The 15768-nt window shown below is 43.6% G+C and overlaps 1 protein-coding gene and 1 pseudogene across 1 annotated transcript in view; both read right to left on the bottom strand.

Moving 5' to 3' along the window:
* Positions 1 to 15768, bottom strand: part of VWC2L (von Willebrand factor C domain containing 2 like) — a 139256-nt gene that overhangs the window by 40963 nt on the left and 82525 nt on the right. The window lies entirely within an intron of this gene.
* Positions 4011 to 4129, bottom strand: LOC136637175 (5S ribosomal RNA; annotated as a pseudogene).

Genomic DNA, 15768 nt, shown 5'->3' with positions numbered 1-15768 from the left:
AGGTGCTGGCTGGGAGACAAGTCAGAATAAAATCATATTTTCACTCTGCCTTTTTTCCACCTGCAGCTGTGCATGGTATTTTATGCATTTTATTTCATCCCTCTCATAAAGAGCGCTGTAATGATGCCAATTTTGGAATTAAAGGTCTAATAGCTTCCCGCCTCCCATTCTCTCAGTCCACCAGTTGACTTCAAACGTTGCATGACTGCTGTAATCAGCCCAATCTGATATATCTGCAGAACTAAAACAGACAAGCCAGGGGCTTCTTCACCTGCAGGCTCCTAAGAAAACACCTTGCTATCAAAATGTGATTAGACACTGGCATTCTGGTAGGACCGGTTCCATGGGAAAATGGATGTGTGTGTGTGTGTTTGGCAAACCTTTTTGAAGACACACAGGTGAGTTGCACCCAGCAAGTGGATATGGTGAAAAGAGGACAACCAAAATGATCAAAGGGCTGGAGCATGTTTCCTACCAGGAAAGAGTGGGGATGTTTGACTATAGAAAAATAGATGCCAAAAGGTGGAGGGGGAGGGGACACAATAGTGATTTCTAAAACATTGCGTGGTGTGGATAAAATGGAAGAGATAAGTTTTTCTCCTTTTCCCTTAATATTAAAATTGGGCTTACCCTGATTGATGGGCAGGAGATTCAGGACAGACAAAAGGAAGTTATTCACACAATAACAAACACATGAAATTTGCTGCCACAAGCTGCAGCGATGGCCCTTGCTCACATGGCTTTAAAAAAGCATCAGACAAATTCATGATGGGTTGGTTCAATAGATATTACCCATTATACAGTATTTCTGTGAAGTCTCCAGTTTGCAGTGGGGAAATGGCTATTGCTACATGCCCTGTTGCTGTGAGCTTCCCAGAGGCTTCTGGTTGGATCCCCTGACATGTTGTGCTGCCATGTTAGTGGCAGTCAAGCATTGTTAATGTGAAAGAAAGCAGGAAGCAGTGTTTGTAATGTGAATGAGCTTCCTGGTCATTACAGATTATACATTTGCATTGTAAACCCATTGAAGCCAGAGCCTCATGTGTGGCAACACCTTTAGCTGGTTGACAGCCCAATCCTATCCCCCACCATTGTATGCAATGTACTGTATTCAGTGGTGGGGAGGGTGTGACCAGAGGTAATAAAATACTTTTTAACTTAGCTAAGCTTACCTCTAGGGAGGCTTTCTGGCCACCTCTGGGTCTCCATGGATGCACTCCAGCTATGTAGCTGGCATAAGTAAGAAGAGAGGAAGGGGGCAGGGCAGGTTGGGAAAAATAGGGAAGATAGGATCCACCATCTGCTTTTACTGCTAAGATCCACTCTTCCAGCCTGATTCCCATCCCCTGCTCCCTCCCCACACACACACACAAACCAGCCCTCAGCCAACTTACCTGGGTTGGCGGAGTGTCTGGGCAATTCTGGAGCACACATAGAGCCGCTGGCCAGTTCTACCAGAGACTCTGTCCATGTGTTGGTTGGCAACCTTCAGTCTCGAAAGACTATGGTATAGGCCTACAGCACCCGGTATTCCCAGGCGGTCTCCCATCCAAGTACTAACCAGGCCTGACCCTGCTTAGCTTCCAAGATCAGACAAGATCAGGAATGTGTAATTTCTGCCATCACTGAACCTCTTGCGCCAGGTTCAGAAGATCCATTGTCACAAAAGGTCCATAGGACTCGCCATCAGAAAGGTTCTCTGATCCAGCCACGAAAGGAAACAAATCTGGACACACATAACTCTCTGACAGAGGATTGATATGGGGAATGTCCCTGGGGTTGCACACCCAAAAAGCCATGAACAAGGGCAGGAGGTCTGGTCTAGAGGGTAGAGCCTCCATTTGCCTGAAGATTAACATCCACAAGGTCGCCAGTTCGAGGCCACCGGCACCGTGCGACCTTGAAGCAGCTGACAAGCTGCAGCTGAGCTGTTCCATCTGCTCGGAGCGTGGGAGGATGGAGGCCAGAATGTTAAACCAGATCGGAGTGTAACATCTTGAATGTGGTGGTTCTTGAAAGAGAGAACCTTCTTTCAATTTGTAAAAATCCCTGCGTGGATTTAATAAGCCTGCCTGTGTAAACCGCCTTGAATAAAGTCTTGAATAAAGACCAAGAAAGGCGGTATATAAATACTGTATATTATTATTATTATATTATGAACATAGTAGCAGGTGTAGACCCTGCCACTGCATTCACAAAACATTATCAGTCAAGTGATTCCTTCTCCCCACCTCTAAGAGCTCTCTGATACCATCAGAGCTAACATCTGGAAATCAGATTCGTACAGCAGTAGACACCTAATTAAAGTGGTTTTAAAAACATTATTTTGAAGGTTGGAAATGTTTTAATTTGCAAGAATGATTGGAGACCCATTGGAAACAAGTGACACACAAATCACTAGGAAGCAGAAGAAACAAAAATATACACTCTGGTCACATTTCACTTCCAGGCTGTTACTTTCAGTAACTTGTGCTTCCCAAAATGAATTATCTTAATAACTCTGCCAGAATAATTATATGGCTCTTCTCATTATTCACTTTCATTACAATGTTCTTATTTAAAATGCCTAAAGTTACAAGTCATGGTAATATTTAGGTGCCGTCATGGTGACAAATTCCACAGGGGCAGCTGTGTTAAGTCTGCTGCAGAAGAAAAAAAAAAACCTACCATGGGCTCAGCATATGGCTGCCAGATTCTTAACTGGCACCAGGGGCCATGTGGGTATGTCACACCCCTGTTGTACTTCAGTGAAGCACAACAGCTACAACATTGTATTTCATTGATTGTCAATACATTTCTGGGCACAATTCAAAGTTCTGATGATGAACTTCAAAGCCTTTAACGGTTTGAGATCTAATTATTTAAAGGACCGTCTCTCCCCACCTGAAGCTGCCCATCCTGTGTGGTCATCGAGGGAGGCTCTGTTTTGGGAACCATCACCACTGGCAATATAATTGGTGTCGACTCATGACATGGTTTTCTTTGTTGTGGGGTCCAATCTGCAGAATTCCCTGCAGTTTGAGACCAGGACTGTCCCTCTCGGTTGGAGTTTAGGAGGAGGGAAAAATGTTTTTATGTTTGCAAAGCCTTCTATTGATGTACAGCCCAATCCTACATATGTCTACCCAGAAGTAAGTCCTGCTGAGTTCAATGGAACCAAGTCCCAGGTTAGCGTGTATAGCATTGCAGTTTGTTTGTTTCTGCTCTGGGATTATAGAATTTGGCTTTTGATTGTTGGTTTTGCTGCTGTGATGTTCTTTTGCTGTTTGGTAATTTGATTGCTTTAATTTTATGATGTTTCATTATTTTTATTTTGTATTGATTTATTGTGTTTTGTCAGCTGCCTTAGGCTTTCCATTTGGCTAGAAGAGCTGGGATACACATCTTTTAAAATAAATAAACGCATGAGCGAGTCCTGGCCACATGAGCTTATGTTACAATAAATCTGTCTTTTAAAATGGCACGGGACTCTTAGTTAATAATATTTAGATTTCTTTTTTAAAGGAACGAAAAGAAAGTGATCTAAAAAATTGTGTCCATATTCATATGAATTTATACCCCTGTTAACTGGGTAAGAGGCACTTTTTCAAGTGGGTGCTCCTCTTTTTAGAAGGGGGAGAATAACTGGCCCGCCTCACAGCAACAGTGCCTTTTCTAGTGGCTGTCCGCTGGTGTTATTTTGCATCTTTTTAGATTGTGAGCCCTTTTGGGACAGGGAGCCATTAGTTGTTTGTTTGATTTTCTCTGTAAACTGCTTTGTGAACTTTCTGTTGAAAAGCAGTATATAAATACTGTTACTACTGTTAATACTCTCAAATACTGTACAGTTAAATACTGTACAGTAATAACAGTTACATACTGTTAATATTGAATATTACATTCATATTCAACATCAGTGTATAAATGGACTGTGATCCAGCTGGGCACAAGAGGAAAGTTTTAAAGGAGAATTCCCCTTACCCCTTAAAAATGGTGGTTGGCAACCTTCAGTCTCGAAAGACTATGGTATAAGCCTACAGCACCCGGTATTCCCAGGCGGTCTCCCATCCAAGTACTAACCAGGCCTGACCCTGCTTAGCTTCCGAGATCAGATGAGATCGGGCATATGCAGGGTAACTTAATAATGAGAATAAGCTTCTCATTCTGCAACGGGTCTCCTTAGAAATGAGCCAGCTCTGCAGCTGACGGACATCTGAGGAGAAGAAAGGGACGGGGAAGCTGTTAAAAGAGGGGATTGGATCTGGTGCATGCCATCACCATGATCAACCTGGTCCCATAGCCTCCCTGCCCCCCCCTTTCTCTCTTCTCCCTGGCCACTCCCTCCACTGCCTTCAGCTGCCTTACCTTCTCCAGCAGGCATGGTGGGGTTGGAGCGCTGCCACCTCTTGCAGTAGCATTCAGAAAATGGTTCTGTTGTCAGCTATTATACAACAGTGGCAATCTGTTCCACTGTTGTAAACGCTTCTGCATGACAGTCCAACCCTGAATAACCTTACCCCAAACAGCAATGGGACTTGTATCATGGTGGTGAAGGAGTGGATTGCTGGCTGGACACTTTCAAACAACCCAGTCCTGTGGTAATAGCACAAAACCATGATTGCAAGTCAATGAGTTGGTGAGAAAACTGTTCAGTGATAGTTTATTATTGGATAATAATATCCATTTACTTGTCTGTTGACCACTCCGGCTCTTTGAAACAGCTCAAGGACGCAAATGTAAATATAGGAATTAATAGGTCAACATCTGCATCGCAGAAAGTAGGGTGGGTGGTACCTTGAGGGGTAGACATTTCTACACCTCGGGTAGAAAAGGGTTCCTTGCCAAATTCATTTAGACTGCATGGTGATAGATTGTGCTATGTGTCCCCTGCTATAGAATACATTAAAGTTAATGGAAAGACTTTCTGACAGACCTTGCTGGTGGTTTCACTGTCCAAAGCTCCTTCAAGCAGAGTTAACAAAGGCATTAATGATGTCCAGTGTGCAGAGAGCTATTTTAACCCTTCTGCCACCCACACTCTTTTTCTCCCCGTCGCGAGCCCTTGCCATTTAATGAATTGGATTCATGACATTCATCGATAGCTTTATTGGCATGCTGTGTAGAGAGTCAGGTTGCTAATAAAATGAAATGAGCATATGCTACTTTTTGTGTGTGCAAGTAGTTGCCTTTAATTAAATGGCTAGATGAAAGTGGCTGTTGCCTCCATATGCTCATAATTCTGGGACCCCGTTAAATCGTGAAGGGTCTGGGGATCGATCCCTGTATTTGTAACTCCTTTTTTGCACAGTCATCTTGGTGGGAAAGGGGTGTGCCCATCTGGCCTTAGCCATTTTTGCACCTGAAGTCAGGATTGTCAGAGGACCAGATAGGATCAGAAGTTATAGGGCTTTCATATTCTTTTCAGTATCTCCAGGGGAAGAAGTAAAATCTTAGTCTGAGGGACCAGAATCACAAAGGCATTGGCTTAGAAGTTTCTGCTATTTGCTGCGTCTTCATCCCCAGTGTCCATCAGATTCTGACCCTGAGAGAGGCTCTTTCCTTGACCAGCCAGGTGCCAACCTCAAGTCCCACCGGGTGCCACTAGGCTCCTACCCTACCAAGCTTCACCCCTTGTACCATTAGCACTCATACCATGTACCCTTCTTCCGCTTGGGGGGTGCGGCGGGTGTGGCCTGCACCAGGTGATGCACACTGGGGGGGTGACGCACATGGGGGTGACATGCTAAAATCGCGGTGGTTAGGAGTAACTCCATCATGTAATATACCGTTGGATGTGGAATTTCAAGTGGAATACAACGCAAAAAAACCAGAGTGAAATATCTCCTTACGTTCAAAAGTTATGGTCAAAAAACCGGAGAACAAAAAATGCATGGATTCCTATGGAAAATGAAAGTGAGCTGTAGCACGCATTTACTCATGAGTAGGTGAACTTGCCTTAGTCCATTGGAAAGGGCAGGCTGAGAGGAATCCAACGACACCAGAATGGTCCTGATCCAATGAATGCAGCCCCCAAAAACACCTGAGAGGGAAGTCCCTCCCTCTAAGCAGATGAATGTATTGAGCCCTATGGAAAGCGAAACTAAGCCTCACGGCTGCTTTTACTCACAAGTAACCAAACTTGGTCAGGTCAGGCAAAGGGGAATGTGAAGCCACCAGGTCCTGATCATATGCACCTGGAGCTAAACAAGTGCTCCAGAAGGCAGCCTCCCCCCCTCAAAAGGATCAAAACAGAGGCTTCAGCTGATAAGGTGAACTTTTTTGAGACTTGCAAAGCCAGGTGGATCCTGACAGTGATCTGGTTTAAACAGATCAGTTCTTAAATTGAACTGGGCACTGGGTAGGGCTGAAAACCTTACTGGTTTGGGGGGAGGGTGTTATTGCAGGCAGGCCACAGAGGAAATTCACTTGGTGGAACAAGGCTGGCTTCTGCTAATTTAATTATTTGTTTTACTTTAATTATTTATTCTGATTTATTTTAGTTTGCCTGATGATGTCACTTCCACCATGACACCACTTCTTGTTTGTCTTGGACAGATTGTCATTCTAAAAAGTGGGTCCCAGTGCTAAAAGTTTGAGAACTTTAAAATTCTTTTAAAGATCTTTTGAGATCTTTAACTAAACTAAAGAACTAAAGATCTGAAGAACTTTTGAGATCTTTAAAAAGGGAAAGAAGGGGGACCCGGAAAACTATAGGCTATACCAAGTAAGATGGTGGAATGCCTCACATAGACGAATAGGCCTTGCTGAGGGAGAATCAGCATGGCTTCTGTTAAGTCTTGCCTTATAGAATTCTTTGAAAAGGTCAACAGGCATGTGGATGCGGGATAACCCGTACACATTATATATCTGGACTTTCAGAAAGCGTTCGACACAATCCCTCACCAAAGGCTACTAAAAAAACTCCACAGTCAGGGAATTAGAGGACAGGTCCTCTCATGGATTGAGAACTGGTTGAAGACCAGGAAACAGAGAGTGGTTGTCAATAGGCAATTTTCACAATGGAGAGAGGTGAAAAGCGGTGTGCCCCATGGATCTGTCCTGGGACCAGTGCTTTTCAACCATAAATGACCTGGAGAGAGGGGTGAGCAGTGAGGTGGCAAAGTTTGCAGACGACACCAAACTTTTCCGAGTGGTGAAGACCAGAAGTTATTGTGAGGCGCTCCAGAAGAATCTCTCCAGACTGGCAGAATGGGCAGCAAAATGGCAGATGCGTTTCAATGTAAGTAAGTGTAAAGTAATGCACATTGGGGCAAAAAATCAAAACTTCACATATAGGCTAAGGGGTTCTGAGCTGTCTGTGACAGATCAGGAGAGAGATCTTGGGATGGTGGTGGACAACTCAGTGAAAGTGTCAACCCAATGTGCGGCGGAAGTGAAGAAGGCCAATTCTATGCTTGGGATCATTAGGAAGGGTATTGAGAACAAAACGGCTAATATTATAGTGCCATTGTACAAATCGATGGTAAGGCCACACCTGGGAGTATTGTGTCCAGTTCTGGTCGCCACATCTCAAAAAGGACATAGTGGAAATGGAAAAGGTGCAAAAGAGAGCGACTAAGATGATTACTGGGCTGGGGCACCTTCCTTATGAGGAAAGGCTACGGCATTTGGGCCTCTTCAGCCTAGAAAAGAGGTGCCTGAGGGGGGACATGATTGAGACATACAAAATTATGCATGGGAAGGATAGAGTGGATAGAGCGATGCTCTTTACACTCTCACATAACACTAGAACCAGGGAACATCCATTAAAATTGAGTGTTGGGAGAGTTAGAACAGACAAAAGAAAATATTTCTTTACTCAACATGTGATTGGTCTTTGGAACTCCTTGCCACAGGATGTGGTGATGGCATCTGGCCTGGACGCCTTTAAAAGGGGATTGGACAAGTTTCTGGAGTTAACCATTATGGGTTACAAGCCATGATGTGTATGTGCAGCCTCCTGATTTTAGAAATGGACTATGTCAGAATGCCAGATGCAAGGGAGGGCACCAGGAGGCAGGTCTCTTGTTATCTGGTGTGCTCCCTGGGGCATTTGGTGGGCTGCTGTGAGATACAGGAAGCTGGACTAGATGGGCCTATGGCCTGATCCAGTGGGCTGTTCTTATATTCTTATATTAACTGCTGCGTAAAGTGTTAGTAAGTTGACACCCGGGGGGGGGGGGTGACACCGCTAGTGACCAAAATCACTAAAATCATAATTTGGAAGAAAAATACCATCATGTTATATCAATCAATGCGTAATTTCATGCAGAATGTGTTCTATCTTTGTTGTATCAAAAGGTACAGACAAAAAACCTATGGGGGTGGAGTCCATGCCCACCACCTGGGGTGTTGTCCCGGCCACTGCATGGGGGTGATGCGCTGGCATCCCGCACCGGGTGACGCGAACCCTAGTGTCTTCTTCACACATGAGTTGCCATACAACTGTGTTTAACTGCAACACTTTGCCTTCCCTGAATCACAGGGGCTGAGTTTTCTTTTTAAAGTTAACTAAGGGCCAAACTACACATATCTTAATGCTGGCATGCTTGGTTTTTAATTCCTTAAAAAGCAGCTCTTCGGGGACCTAATCAAAATTGGGACCATGGCTGGAAACAGGGAGAAGGGGACTTTAAGTCTCTTTTCTGGTTTGATCTGAATTTCCACACCTGAATTGGGGGGTCCTGTGGCTGTCCTTTTCCCTGATCATACCTATGAGAGTGGGGGGGGGGGGCAGTTAAATCCCCTTTCCCCCATTTTGTGGTCCCAATCCTGCCTGCCAAACCTTTATGTTTACTATTTAAAGACTAAAAACCAAGCACACCAGCATGAAGTGCCAGCTTAATGCACTGAGTTATTTTGTTTTAAGTTGGCTATTATGTGACAGTGAATTTCATAAGTAAATTATGAGCCTGTGAAATACCATCTTCTTTTGTTGGTTTGAACTTATCATTAGTAAATTGTATCGATGATCTCAGGTTCTAATATTAAGAAAGAGAAAAAAATTTTTCCTATACTGTTCATAATTTTATAAATTTCCGTTATGGGAACTGGCCATTCTGGAAAAACAATGGGCATTATCCAGCCATAACGAAGTGCTTAAGCTCAATTGGTTTCTATGGGAGAAATTTAAGCAAGTGTTTAACATTTTCAGTGAAGTCAATGGGGCTTAGAAAAGCTTCACTGTGGCTGATTCATACCCTCAGTGTATCCAGCTCTCCTTTTTCCTCATTTGAAGGCTTTTCATGAAACAGCTTATAAGATTCCATGGAAAAGGAGGGGATAGGTAGCCTTTCCTGTTGTCAATGCAATGGCCATTCTGGAGATACAGTCTATGGCCTCTTATCAATCTGGACAGTTGAACTGGACCAATCTGCAGTTGTAGCATCCAAGACTTACTGGGCATCAAAATATAGGGATTCTGTTCCATCTGCATCTGAAAACATCTGAAAATGTGGGCTGTAGCTGACAAAGCTGATGGCACAATCAGTTTATGAGCCTTTCAGGTGCCAGAACTCTCTTCTTCCATTCTTATGAAGAGGGTGTTGCATGCGTAGGAGGAGGGGCCATCACAAACACTGTCTGGTAAAATATTGGACAAAATATTGCTCTGATGAGAAATCCATTCATTTTCTCAATAATGATTTATTCTCATGGAAGAATGGGGGCAAAGGTTCCTGCTCTTGTCATGGGAGGTGTCAAAGGATGGCCAAGTCAGGCACTGACCAAGAGCCCCTGCACACCTCAGGGCCCACTGCCTGAACTCTGAAGCCTCCAGGCCCACATATGCCATCAATGTGCATATGTTACTCTAATCTTTTCTATTTCTTGGAGCAAGTGAAATAGTGACTAGGCATTTGAATAAGACTGCCTGTCATCACAGAAATTCTATATCTATTTCCCTTACCCTAAGGAGACCTCCCTTCTGCTCAGATCCAATGCTGGGTATACTATGGACCTGGTTCAGCATAGGATTGGGGTGCCTGAAAGATAAAAATGGGGTGGGGTGGACGCTTGCTTCCTTTATTAGTGCAGAGGAAAGACAGCACACCCACCCCCTTTCATATTTCCTGGATGTGGATACAATGAGCGTGTGCATGCTTGTATATATGCACACACCATGATCATGCCAGGGGCCCCAGACCTTGTCTGCTAACAAATGTCACCAGTGCAGTAAAAAGGGTTGTTCACTGTCCAAACCAAACAGGATATTTTTGACCTGCAGAAAATATTCATCTGTGTAATAGGTGATCAGTTGTGCTCCTTTTAAAACCCTAATTAAAATGAGTGGGGGATTTGGCAAGGAATTCAGTAGGATCTGTAGGGTAGTCTGAGAATGGTTTTGATCCACACTTGTAGAATTGTTTCCTGCAAGGATCTGAGCAGGAATATGACCAGGATATGGCTCAAAAAAGGGTGAATCCCTATCTTGGTGTACAAGTCAAGAGGAAACGTGTCATTAATAACATGGAAGAGATGAGAGCAGAATGAAGAATAGTCTACAAGGTGACTCACTTAAGAAAATGATGATTCAAGTCTATTTGACATAGCAAAACAAAATTAAGTGGGGTCATGTGGACTCCACCCTGAGACCTGAAGAGCTCCTGTCCATTGTAATAGATAGAACTGGGTTAGACATATAGGTCTGATAATGCATCATCATGTATAGATATTAGATTGATATCAGTATAGATATTGGATGGATGTCAGGAACAAGAGGAAGAACTATTGGTTCCCGAATTTGCTTGAGGGCAGATAAGGAAGCAGTGGATAAGGAAGCAAGTTGATTGTACCAGAAGCAGCCCAACCATGAAGTGGCTTGAAATGATTGCATGGGGCAGCACCCTGGGAGAGGATGGGCCTCTCACCCATCTGACCACTGCCCCATCCAGTCTGCTACTCAACTGGACACTTTGATTCTCTTCCAACTTGCTAGGATTAGGCAACAGCAGCCAAGGGGAAGGGGGGAAAAAAAGAAAAAAGGCAAGCTCCTCCTGAGGCTCCAAATCACTTCTCCCCACTGACTTGATGCCTATGAAGCACCAACTAAGCAGGGAGGGGTGACTTGGAGCTCCCCCTTTCTGTTTACTTACAAAGACCATGCCATTCAGTTTTCCCAGCCAACCCCTCTTCTGTCTGCAACTATCAGGAGCAGAGGATGCTGGATTCTCAATGCCCTGCTGCCATTCATCTTCAACAGAAGATGCACCTAAGATGCTACTTCTATGTAAAAGCTGCTTGAAAAGAGGCACCATTGATTTTTTGAATGTCACTCTCAGTCATGGCTGCTTCCAGTGAAATAAGGCCCTGGGTTGTTCCATCCATTATTCTAGCAAGCCAAGTGAGGTTCCTTGTTGTTTCTTAATTAAAAAAAATGTTTGTATTATACATTTTTGTTCATTTTGTTTTAAAATCCCTTTTCTTTCTTCCTTACGTTGGTGTAAAACATACTGTAACTTTTTCAAGATTTGAATCCTGATCAAATCATTTTTTCAAAACAGTTTTTGGAATGCTTCATTTGAAAAGATTGATGTTTTTCTATTGTATTTTTTCAGTGCCAATTAATTACTTAATTCATTAGCAGTGGAACACAAGAATAGGCTTTGAAAATCCTGTGCTTTGTGTAGACGCCTTTTATTATGGCTAATTAAACACTGTGGAAGGACCTGATTATACCTCTGAGCATTTCCTAATCTTGAAGAAGAAGGGGAAAAAAAAACAACAGAACCAACAACTCTTGTAATCTACAATGTATACAATAAAAACAGAAATGATAACTTTGTGGCTATTTACCAAACAAAACCCAAGATGGAAATAATTGAGAATCATGGTATGGGGTTATCAATACCTGGTACGCCACCTTCCCCACATCCCCATGAAGGTTTAGAAAAAGTGGTGCTAATTATTTTGGCAATTAAGTAGAACATTAAGAAAGCAGGATAAACAAACACTGGTGCCAATGAGTAAACACAGTCTCGGGACAAATGGATGTAATGCTCACTAAAGTTAGGAACAGATTTCCAGATGGCCATTGTACATATGGCTTAGGCTTGAGTGATAGCCAAAAATGGCAAAAGAGACCAGAACTGTTTCCAAATGAAATCAGCCTGACCTTGGGACATGTGCATTTGCAATGCCAGAAGTTCCTGCATTTGTTCAGCGTCTTTAATGTATCCTCTTTACCCTCCAGGTATTATTAAGATCAGAATGAAGGAGCCTTTAAAGCAGACCTGATAATATTTGGTTTGGGTGTGGGAGGACACACACAGTGCTGGCACCAGGTTATTGGGGACTCTGGGACAAAGTCTTGCACAGTGCCCTCTGTGACACAGTGGGCTTTACCACTGCACTGAATACCATGGGCTCAAGGTTTAGCCAAAATTGGCCTGACTGAATGGGCATGGACTATCAGCCAGTGCTCAAGCCTGTTAACCCCTATCAGCACTCCTGGGCCCATACAGCTCTCTGGGTCACCTATTGTAGTCTATCTGGTGCTGAATGAACTTTGTATTTTGCAGGATCTCTACATTTTATTAGTGAATGGAAACCAAAACAGCAGGCTTCTCTATGTGTGGTTCTCTCCACACGCAGAGAACAAGGAAGTGCTCCTGAAAAATGAAAAAGATTAAAAAAGAAAAGTGATGTAAATAGAAAATTAAAATTAAAACAGGCAGCATATACGATTATTCAAATGTATAAAATGGCTTCAGGTTCTTCAGTTTATAAACTGTAAGTCATTGTATATTTATGGTCCTGGATGGGAGGCTTGTCTTCTTACATTTCAACTTACTCATTTCACATACCCATTACCACAACTGCAGATGACCAAATATTACCAGTGATCTCTACATTTCACTTTTGCTGCATCATATTTGGCATTGATTCATCTACCAATGGATCGACCAATCTACCAGTTAGGATCCAGGTGAAATGTCTTTCTTGAGCAACGAAAATATGGTGGAATTTTTACAGGAGATCAAAATTTTTACTAAGGGTTTGGAAACTCCATTGGGGCTCTACGCAAAGAGCCTCAGCTCATATTATCAGAATTGGTTCCTTTGTTGCACAGAGTGGGATCATTTTGAGATACCGTATTGTGGCCAGAAATTGCTGAAACACAACTGTATCATCCTATACGGAATATCGTATTCAAACAATTCAAATGCCATTTGTCACAATTTTAATTATGCAAACAGCTTGAATGAGCTAAAGTCCTTAAAGGAGGATTCTCCAGCAACTCAAGATGTTTTAGTCCAGTGTTTCTCAAACTCCTGCAGGGGAGTTGGGAACCAGGTAAAGTGTCTGCATGGGCATGGAGGGGTGGAGAGGGTGCAGAAAAAGTGCTGCAAGGAAAAAGTGTTGCTGCTTCCAGGGTTTTTTTTTACTTACCTGGGAGGCAGTCCTGGATGCTCACAGCCTCTTCTGATCTCCTCTGTGGCTCCTGTAAACAGCCCTTCACAAGAAAACCAGAAGTAGCTTTAGATCAGAGATCACAACTTTTTACTGCAGCTGCAGAGGAGATCAGAAGTGATTGTGAGCCTCCAGGCCCTTTAGGAGGCCAGCAGTGCCCCCGGGTAAGTAAAAAAAAGTTCCTTGGCAGTGGTAGCATTGCGATCCTGCATCATTGTTGCTGCCATTGGAGCAGAGCCACTTCCCTTAAGGGGGAATGCCCTGCTTCAGGTTCCTCTGGTGGGTCGTGATCCAACAGTTTGGGAACCACTGTTCTAGTCTCTTCTGTACTCCATTCTACATACATACTATTGACTGCGCAAGATTTGTGGTGCAGCACCTCCATTTTTTGATGATGGGTGCACCTCAGTTTCCTTTTGTTTTTTCTATAGCTGGTTTTGAACCAATGTAGTCATGTATTAATATTCAGGAATATTTTGCTTATCTTCAAGCCTACTATCATCCAGTTTCATGTAATAGTGAAATGGCACATGCACACTCACTAAGCATGTTGTTACACTGCAGAACTTTTTCCATAGCCTCTCTATAGTAGAGCAGTATATGGATGTTTATGAGATAACTTATGGCTCAATCCTATTGAAAGGAAGTGCCAGTGGAATGCCTTAAAGCGCTTGGAGGCAGTGCTGGGAGCCAGAGCACTAGTGGAAAGGCCAGAGCCTTCCTATGTGTGCCAGTGGCCTGCTAGAGTAGGTGTGCCTAGTGGGGTTGGAACAGGGGGCTCAGAGGAAAGGGAGGGGGTTGAATGGTGCGCCAGGAGGGTGGGTGGATCAGGCCCAGGAGGGGACAGATTCAGCAGCAGTACGCACACCAAATCCTAACCCCCTTCCTGGGCCCAATCTGCACATACAGATCAATTCAGACTTGTACTGTACTGGTGCAGGTCCGAATTGACTCATAGCTGCTGCTATGAGTCCCCTGACCCTCCAGCAGCCGAAAATCCCCTGTGGGATTTAGTGTAGCCTGTGCCAGCACCACCGAATTGCTGCACACAGATTCCGTTAGGATTGGACTACTACAGAAAAAGCCTGTGTGAGTCTACTCAGAAATAAATCCCATACAGTGCCCAGTGGGACTTACTTCCACTGTCACAATGCAGCCCATTGAAGACCGTGGGATTTAATTCCAAGAAAACATGCACAGGAGTGTGCTATTAAATTGCAGCCCTGTGCAAACTTACTTGGCAGTAAGGTTCATTGAAATTAATGGATTTAATTCCAAATTAAATGGATGGGGAAAGTTGTAAAGCTGCAATCCTAAGCATAAACTGTAGGAGTGAATCTGATTATCTTGGTCAGATTTACTTTTAAGTAAAGACGCTTTGGCTCAGACTGCATACGTGGAAAACAGCCCTAAGAAAAGTCTGAGTTTTGCATTCCAGATTCAAGCATCTCACTTTTACTTCTTGGTCAGATGAAAGTTGCCATTCAGCAATATTGATACTGGGACATGAATTTAAAAATCACCATTGTTTTAAAGACTCCCTCTTGCAAATCCAATCAGTGTTTCATCTTGGTAAGGAAACGTTATTTCTAATTCTAGAGCACTGCGACAAGAGGACAGAGAAAATGACAATTAAGGGCTTCTTTTCACTGTAACCCCTGTGTGTTCTGACTAATTTCTGCTTCTCTCTAGGATTACTCACCTCACCCATGCGTGCTGGTAATGTGTCCTCTGGCTGCCGCTGTGGTCTGCATTAATTAAAACGAGTTGAGTGCAAACAGCAATACCTCCAGCTCTGTTTGCTACTGGCAACATGGGGGTCTCACTGAATGACAGCTGACTTTTCCTGGCAGGTAGACTGAGCTTAGACTGAAGGCATTCCGCAGCTTAATGAACATCAGGTTATTAAAGTACCAGCAACATCTGACAGGAAGCATGACTTGCAGCCAATGTAAAACAATGTGTGTTGTGAGGGAGCAGTTGGGCAGCAAGACTAACAGCTACTGTGCACGAACGAGCAGTGACATGCCTGGTATAGCAAAGTGGCTGAGTTATCAATTAGAAAGTGTTTGAATCCTGTGTCTTTGGTGGGCTCATTAAGTGTCCTTAGGCAAGCCACTCCCTTTTGGGAGAATCTTATCCAGGGCCAGCCTGCAGGGGTGCTGGTGCAGCCTCTGTTGCATCCTGCAGGTAAGGAAATTTTTCCTTACCTACTCTGCCACTCCCTGTTCCCCTATGGGACTACTCAGATGAGTTAAAACAAACAATGAGGGTTAAAGATTTGGCCCTTAGAGGCTTAGACAAATTAATGTAGGACAATCTATCAGTGGCTGTGAGTCATGATGGCTGTGTGCTACCACCACATTTAGAAGCAGTCTG

Source organism: Tiliqua scincoides, chromosome 1 (genome assembly GCF_035046505.1).
Source record: "Tiliqua scincoides isolate rTilSci1 chromosome 1, rTilSci1.hap2, whole genome shotgun sequence".
Classification (NCBI taxonomy): Eukaryota; Metazoa; Chordata; class Lepidosauria; order Squamata; family Scincidae; genus Tiliqua; species Tiliqua scincoides.
The sequence above is the reverse complement of the archived record's forward strand: the minus strand, read 5'-3'. Positions and strand labels throughout refer to the sequence as shown.